The sequence below is a fragment of the Microtus pennsylvanicus genome, chromosome 2, assembly GCF_037038515.1.
Source record: "Microtus pennsylvanicus isolate mMicPen1 chromosome 2, mMicPen1.hap1, whole genome shotgun sequence".
NCBI classification, from domain to species: domain Eukaryota; kingdom Metazoa; phylum Chordata; class Mammalia; order Rodentia; family Cricetidae; genus Microtus; species Microtus pennsylvanicus.
Window position 1 is genome coordinate 151,877,040 of NC_134580.1, and position 7,532 is coordinate 151,884,571.

Below are 7,532 nucleotides of genomic sequence, written 5' to 3' on the forward strand. Positions count from 1 at the left end.
GAGGTACAGGCTTTTAATCCCAGTACCATGAAGACAGATACATGCGCATCTCTGAGTTGGAGGCCAGCCTGGTCTACAGAGTAAGTTCCAGGACAGTCAAGGCTACACAGAGAAACCCTGTCTCGATCCTACCCCACCCCCCCACCCCCCCACCCCCACCCAAAAAAATCAAAACAGTATCAGCAAAGAATTAATGACTCTGAGTCACTCAGCTCCTCACACAAGAGCCCGTGAGGTGGGATGGTTCTGCACACTTAAGCCCAGTGCTGAGTCACTGCTGGATCCAAGTAGCCACGTGACCCAAGGTCCAGTCCACCATGGCTCTCACACTGAGCCGGAGGCCAGCCCCTTCCTGTGCCACGTGCTGGAGGCTGAGCAGAGAGACAGGCCAAGCGGGCTAAGGACTCGGTGCTCAGACATCATCTTTGCCACCTGAGGCCTACAGGAGTGGTCTTTGCTCTGTGGCCCCTGAGCAGAGCCACGAGTGATTAAATAGTGTGAGGGGATTGACTGCACACACAGCCGAGGTGCAGCCATGTTGGCAGGCTGGTGGCAACTCTAGAAGTAAGTACAGACCCTTGACTCATGGAGCCAGCCACAGGGTGTTGTGTATCCAAGTCTACAGGCCCTACAGCTGAGAGGTGGAGGTGGCCCAGTGACTGCCAGCCATGACTAGCACCGGAAGGAGGTTCCTGTAGGATGAGAGAAAGACTTGTTCTTCCACAGACCTGGAGGGCCAACTCTTTCAAGAGGCTGTCCAAGGCTGGATGTGGACAGCTCAGAACATGCTGCGGCCTTAGCCCTCCTGGGTCTCAAAGGGAGGCTCCATTGTGCAAGATCAGTGACTGAATCTGGTCTTGGAGCCGATGGGGGACCCTGAGGGCAAGGCAGGTGCCTGGGGCTGATCAGGCTGTCAGTCAGTGGAGGCAGGGCTACGTCCTGGCAACCGTGGCCACACAGACTTCTGGCAGCAGCTGGGCCGTCACCTGCACTAGAAGGCCTCAAGGCCTGTACCCATGTTTAGGTTTGCAGTGAACCCAGGATGCCCAGCTCGCATACTGGAGAGAGATACCATGGGAACCCAGGAAGTAAGAGCTATGGGCCCTCCTGTCCTGTCTTAAGTAGAACCACCAGCCCAGGGTCCTGTGGAGTCTGGAGTCTGGCTGGAAAAGCTCCATCCCGTCCCATATACAGGAGACCTGGTGCATGTCTTCTTGGGGTCTACAGCGCTTCAAATTACGAAGTGATAGATACCCAGCTACTATCCTAACATTGGCCGTCACCCCAGACTGATAGATAGCAGACGGCTAGGAAAGTCCCATGTGGGCAGAAAGTTCAGAAGGAACTTGTGGTGCCCAGCTCAAGTTCCTTGATGTGGGAGGTGTTACCACAGCGAGATCCTGTAAGGCCTGCAGGCCGCTCCTGGCCAGGCTGGGCAGCCTTCAGTTCAGGCCAGGCTATCCGGGAACATGAAGGTCACACCTGGAAAGTAGCTATGCTCCTACCTATGTGAAAGGGGGGGAACTAAGATGGAGGCTCTGCTCCAGGTCTCTGTTTGCCCCAAGTTTCAACATTAGCAAAATATTTGTCCTATGACTCTTGAGTGGAGATACATTTCCAGGGAATGTAAACACGCGAAGACTCGCAGGCTCCTGCTTGCTGAGGACGCGTGTGTGGGAGGAGGTGGTGCTGTAAGTAGTGTTCTCCGTAGGGAGCTGAGGGGCTGTGCCTGTCCTCTCTGGGCTTTCTCTTGGGACCCCAGCAACAGTCCTGCTAAGGGTGGGAGGGAGAGCCGCTGTGCCATCTCCTGACAGGAGGACCCAGACTCCTAGCGGCTGGTGATGCTTGGATCCCAGCTCTCCCCAGCCTTGCTATGCTGTCAGGCGAGACGTGACCCCTGGAACCACTGGACACAGTGTGAATTGTGTGTTCCCACCTTGGTCATCATCTGCCTTGGGCCCTCTGACCCAGTCCCGGAGACACCTCTGTGCATGGAGCCAGGGGCCACTTCCTGGCCTCAGCAGGCCTGTGTATGGTCCGATGGGACACTGTCACCTGGAATCACAACACCTCTAGAAACCGGTTCCCAGGACAGACTGTAGCAGAGGCCACCTGTGACTGATGCTGGTGGACATTTGACCCCAGATACCAGTGACACTGTGTTCCTCCCCAACCTGCATGCTTCTGCTCCACCCTGCCCACCAGGCTGGAAAAGCCCCGACCTAACAGACTGACCTCTTTCTAGTCCTCTAGGTTTGGCAGGACCCCTGCTGTCCTCAGTCAGGCCCAGCCCAAGTCCACCGAGCTGAGCCTGGGTAGAGGTTATCTGGGTCCCTGCTGATGCTGGCGCAGGTTGTGGGCCCCTCTCTCTACCAGGAATGCGCAGAGTCCCCGCCCCTGCCCACCCAGGTAGAGGAATGCAGTGGGCCTCTTTCTGGAATTCCCCTAGGCCTGGCACCACTGGGAACCTGTCTCTGTACACAGTGGCACCAGCATTCTCCGCCTGTCTTTATGGTGGGAGGGACAAGACCAGCTCAGGTCTGCTCACTTGGAAACTGAGTCCACTCCTCTAAGAGGCCTCCCTCACCATACCAGCCATGTAGCTCCTTTTTGGGACCATAGCTCTTTAAACCCCCCAACAACCCACTACTGGGCTATGGTTTTAACTCCATGGTAAGTGTTGACCCAGAATGCAGAGTGCCCCCAAGTCCCATCCCCAGCGCCCCCAAATGAAAACAAAACCTGTCCTGTAGGCACTGCTGACTGTTTAGATTGTCACAGGCCATAGGGAGTGGCCTGTACCCATGTGGTTATGAGCAGCCACCATGGCCTCTACCAAAGAGCCCTTGTCCTTGTCCCTAGTGTTGAGAAACACAAATGTCTCCCATATTGTCACTGTCCTGTGGGAAACCTCTGGAACTCTCTTGAACCGCCACCTGCCCTGCCCTGCCCCTCTCAGGCTGGGACAAACAGGTACTTGTCTATACTTGAACTGAACAAATACCCAGAGTGATGGGAACTACGGTTCCGGTACCCTGGAATTGGAACTAGGGACGCTGGCCAGACAGCAGGGGCTGCACAGAGCCCAGGCCAGGCAGATGGGGAAGTAGGAGTGGGCCCGGAGGCTCTTCGTGGCTGGGCCTGGGGCAGGACAGGGCCGGACAAGGCAGGGAGTGTCCAGGCTTTATTATACAGTGAAGAACACTGCCCATTGGTTTTGTGGCCATGAGGTTTCCACAAAGGGAGTAGGCAAAGTGCTCACAGGAAACAGCAGGCCAAGGAGGAACATAAGGCAGTGGAGACGCTGGGAGCGGAGCAAGGGGGTTTCTCAGATGGATGCCTTCATGGACCTGAATGATGGCCCCTGCAGTGCACAGCTTTGGCTTCAGCGGCACAGCCAGCTCAGACTTCAGTGGCTAGCCAGAATAGAGTGCATCCAGGGTCCCTGCCTTCCTACACACTCAGAAGGCTAGCTGGAAAGCTCAGCCCACTGTCGCCAGGAGCTCAGGATAGACTTCAACCCTGCTGAGCTGCCTTCCTTTCCTGCTGCAGGAGGGCACAGAAGAGGAGAGTTCTGAACCTTCCCACAGGGCCTTGACTCTCCTGCAGTTTTTCCTTGGGTTCTAAGAACATTCCAGAGAGACTGTAAAGCTGGTGGGGTAGAGCCTCCAGGAGCTACGGAGCCAGGCTGAGGGAGTCAAGCCCAGCAACTTGCCTGGGCAGGAATTTGGATTTCTCTCTCTTTCCACTGCAAACCTTGGCCTCAGGTTTGTCTTGGCAGCCTCCACCACACCCAGATGACAGTTACTCTTTGATGGAATGGGCCCTGGGGGAGCGGGCGCTTCCTCTGCGGTACACCCAGGCTCCCAGCTGTGCATCTCAAGAGGTCCCCAAATTCTGAATCCCCTGTTAACACTGCTCCAGGCTGAGCAGTGCATGCCTGAGCCATAGGCTCCTGGATTCTGACTCTATAAAAGACTGACTTCCTCCCACTCAGCTTTGTTTTCCGCGTTTGTAAAATGGGATCTGTCTATTTTCTCAGGACTGTTAGAAAAGACTGTTCTCCGGGAGGCGCAATGACACACAGAGAAAGTGAGGCGCTTTTTGCAGTAAGGGTGAAACACAAGCTGAACTTCGCTGACAACCACGCTGGGGCAGAGAGCTCACTTAGTTTTAATGCTGAGGCAGGTGGTGACTGCCTCATTTCATTGGTAGGCGCTTGACCTCACAATCTACCTCAGCTGGTTAATTCACGGTGAGCACACGGGAAGGGTGGAGTCTCAGAGATGTTCAGGGTTGAGCAAACAGGTGTGTACAGAAAAGTTTCACAGATTGGGAGTGTTTATGGAATATTGGCCCTTGGATGTCTAGCCACCTCTCACAGAAACAAAACAAGACAAAAACAGGGCACCGGAGAAATGACCCAGCAGTTAAGAGCACTGGTTGCTCTTCCAGAGAACCCAGGTTCAAGTTCCAGCACCCACATGATGGCTCACAACTGTCAGTACCTGTTTTCAGGGGATCTGGTGCCTTCTCCTGGTCTCTGCAGGCACTACATGCACCTGTGCATACACACAGACAAAACACGTAAACACAGAACACAAAACACATAAAAATAAAGGTTAAAAAAAGAAAAAAATAGCAGAAAAAACCTAAACCGTAAATATCACAACACAAATGTTTCTCTTGTAATCTTCACAGGAATTCTCCCCACTGTCAGGCGGGGGTCAAGATGCCACATGGGCCTACACACCCAGAATACTGCTGTTAGAGACAGGACAAACCGAGAAACTGCCACTCAAATTAACATGCTTTAAAACCTGGCATGTTGGTGTACACCTTTAATCCCAGGACTTGGGAAGCAAAAGAAAGCAGATTTCTGAGTCCAAGGCAGTGTCAGGTGAAGACCAAGTTCCTGGGTAGCCAGGACTGTTACACAGAGAAAGCCTGTCTCAAAAACCAAAATAAAAGCCAGGTGTGGTGGCGCATGCCCTTAATCCCAGAACTCAGGAGGCAGAGGTTGGAGGATCTCTGTGAATTCAAGGCCAATCTGGTCTACAAAGTGAGTTCCAGGACAGCTAGGGCTACGCAGAGAAACACTGTTATGAAAAACCAAAAATCAAAAAAAGAAAAGAAAGAAAAAAAGCTGAGCAGTGGTGGCACACACCTTTAATCCCAGCACTCCGGAGGCAGAGGGAGGAGAATCTTTGTGAGTTCAAGGGCAGCCTGGTCTACAAGAGCTAGTTCCAGGACAGCTAGGACTATTACACAGGTGAAACCCTGTCTCTAAAAAGCAAAAACAACAACAACAAAAAACAAGAAAAACCAAAATTCAATCAATCAATGAAAGTTTGACAAAGCAGAACTTTGCTTTTTCACAGAAGGGTGTGTAGCTGTCAAAGCCGGAAACTAAGCATAACCAGCCCCAACGGTGTCAGCCTTTATCCCTAACTCAAGGGGGACTTGGCTCTTCCTCATTGGCTGAATCAACCTCACAGTTTACACCTGATTGGTCAGTTGGAAAACTAGCAACAAAGAAAATAGAAAAGATACAGAGATAAGGGATGGGTGTTTTTAAATGTTTTTGAAACTATTGTTTTATGTGTATACATGTTTTGCCTGTATGTATGTCTGCAAGCCATATGCATGTGTGGTGTCCATGCAGGCCAGAAGAGGTCAGTGGAACTGGAGTTAAAGACTGTTGTGGCCACCATGTGGGTGCTAAGAACCAAACTCAGGTCCTCTGGAAGAGCAGCCTGTGCTTTTAACTGCTGAGACATCCCTCCAGCCTGAAGGGGTAAATTTTAACAGATAACTATCCCAGGAAGTTGTGGCAATGAGTCAGGGTGTCAGACATATGGACATTCCAAGAGGCAGATTATATCTGGCTAAACAAACATGCCGTCCTTAACAGAAGATCTGGAAGGACAGAGGCCTTTGACCACTCAACTTGTTTGATAAAAAAGGTGAAATCTTCCGTGAACCCCCGCCTGTTTTGTTATATATTCGCTTCTTCAGATTCTGTTAAGAGGCACCAGACCTCTCTTCCCCGGGCATCTGATGATGGAAAGGGCTGTGTGGGTACCGTTTGGCACTAGCTGTCCCTATAACCCTTGGGACTAGACCTCGAACACTGGAATCACAACTCCAACTATTATAATTATGGATGCTAAAGCTGATGTCACTATTCCATTTTCCAAACCACTGTTCTACTAAGTTGGCAAAACGATCATCTATTCCTACATTTTTGACTCCTTCATTAGTGAGAACCATCATGATAACAGTCCCATGTGGAGCAATACTGTTTGGAATAAACACACGACACTGTCCTCCCCATGTACACAGACTCCACCTTTTCCAGCTAAAATTGTGCTAATTGCCAATCTATTTTCCCAATCCATGTTGTTAGGGCTCAGCAGTTCAGCTATGCCCTTGACAGCATCTCCAGCATAGCTCAGCAATCTTTTTTTTTTTTGGTTGTAGTAGGCTAGTTGCTACAGTTTATGTTGCAGGAGGTGTGGGGAGGAAAGGGTTTATTTGGCTTACAGGTTATAGTCCATCATCAGAGAAACCAAGGCAGGAACTCAAGGCAGGAACTGAAGCAGAGACCTTGGAGGAAAAAATATGGAACTCTTCAGAAATTGCATGGCATCCTTCAGGGGATACTAATCTTCTCTATATCATTCCAATTTTAGTATATGTGCTGAAATGAATGCTACAATCTACGTATATTTTTAACTTTTGGCCACCAGAACAAGGCTGACTAGAAACTGGCTGTTATTTGATTTCAAGGTTAATTAATTATTTTAATTAAAATAATTAATTTGGCTGGGTGGTAGTGGCACATGCCTTCAATCCCAGCACTCAGGAGGTAGGGGCAGGTAGATCTCTGTGAGTTTGAGGCCATCCTGGTCTACAGAGTGAGTTTCAGGACAGGCTCCAAAGCTACGCAGAAAAACCCTATCTCAAGAAACAAATTAATGGGGGCTGGAGAGATGGCTCAGTGGTTAAGAGCACTGGCTGCTCTTCCAGAGGTCCTGAGTTCAATTCCCAGCAACCACATGGTGGCTCACAACCATCTGTAATGAGATCTGGTGCCCTCTTCTGACATGTGGGCATACATGGAGGCAGAATATTATATACATAATAAATAAATAAAATCTTTAAAAAAAAAGGAAAGAAACAAATTAATGGGGCTCCCTAAGACACTTCTACACTATCTATGTAAATATGGGGGTCAAATGAGTCTCCCAGAGTTAACAGCTCCCTCTTCTTGCAGGAGAGGCCTTAAGGCAAGTGGGAACATCTAAATGCCATACTGAAAGAGGTGGCCAGTTGGACTCTGAGCCACTGGTAGGACATCAAATAAGGGTCCTCCATAATGTCACCAGATATCCGACCGTGTGACTACCTGAGCTGTCTGGTCATCTCTTCGAAAGACCAGCCTTCACTGTGCTCCGTTACATGGCCCGCTGGAGTCAATTGCTCTTCCCACCTCGAAAGGCACGAGATGCAATTACCCCTGGGGGTGG

At 50.6% G+C, this 7,532-nt stretch overlaps 1 pseudogene; it reads right to left on the reverse strand.

Moving 5' to 3' along the window:
* Window positions 1-6,618: 6,618 nt before the first annotated feature.
* On the reverse strand, window positions 6,619-6,716 carry LOC142845269 (U6 spliceosomal RNA; annotated as a pseudogene).
* Between the last annotated feature and the right edge of the window lie 816 nt (window positions 6,717-7,532).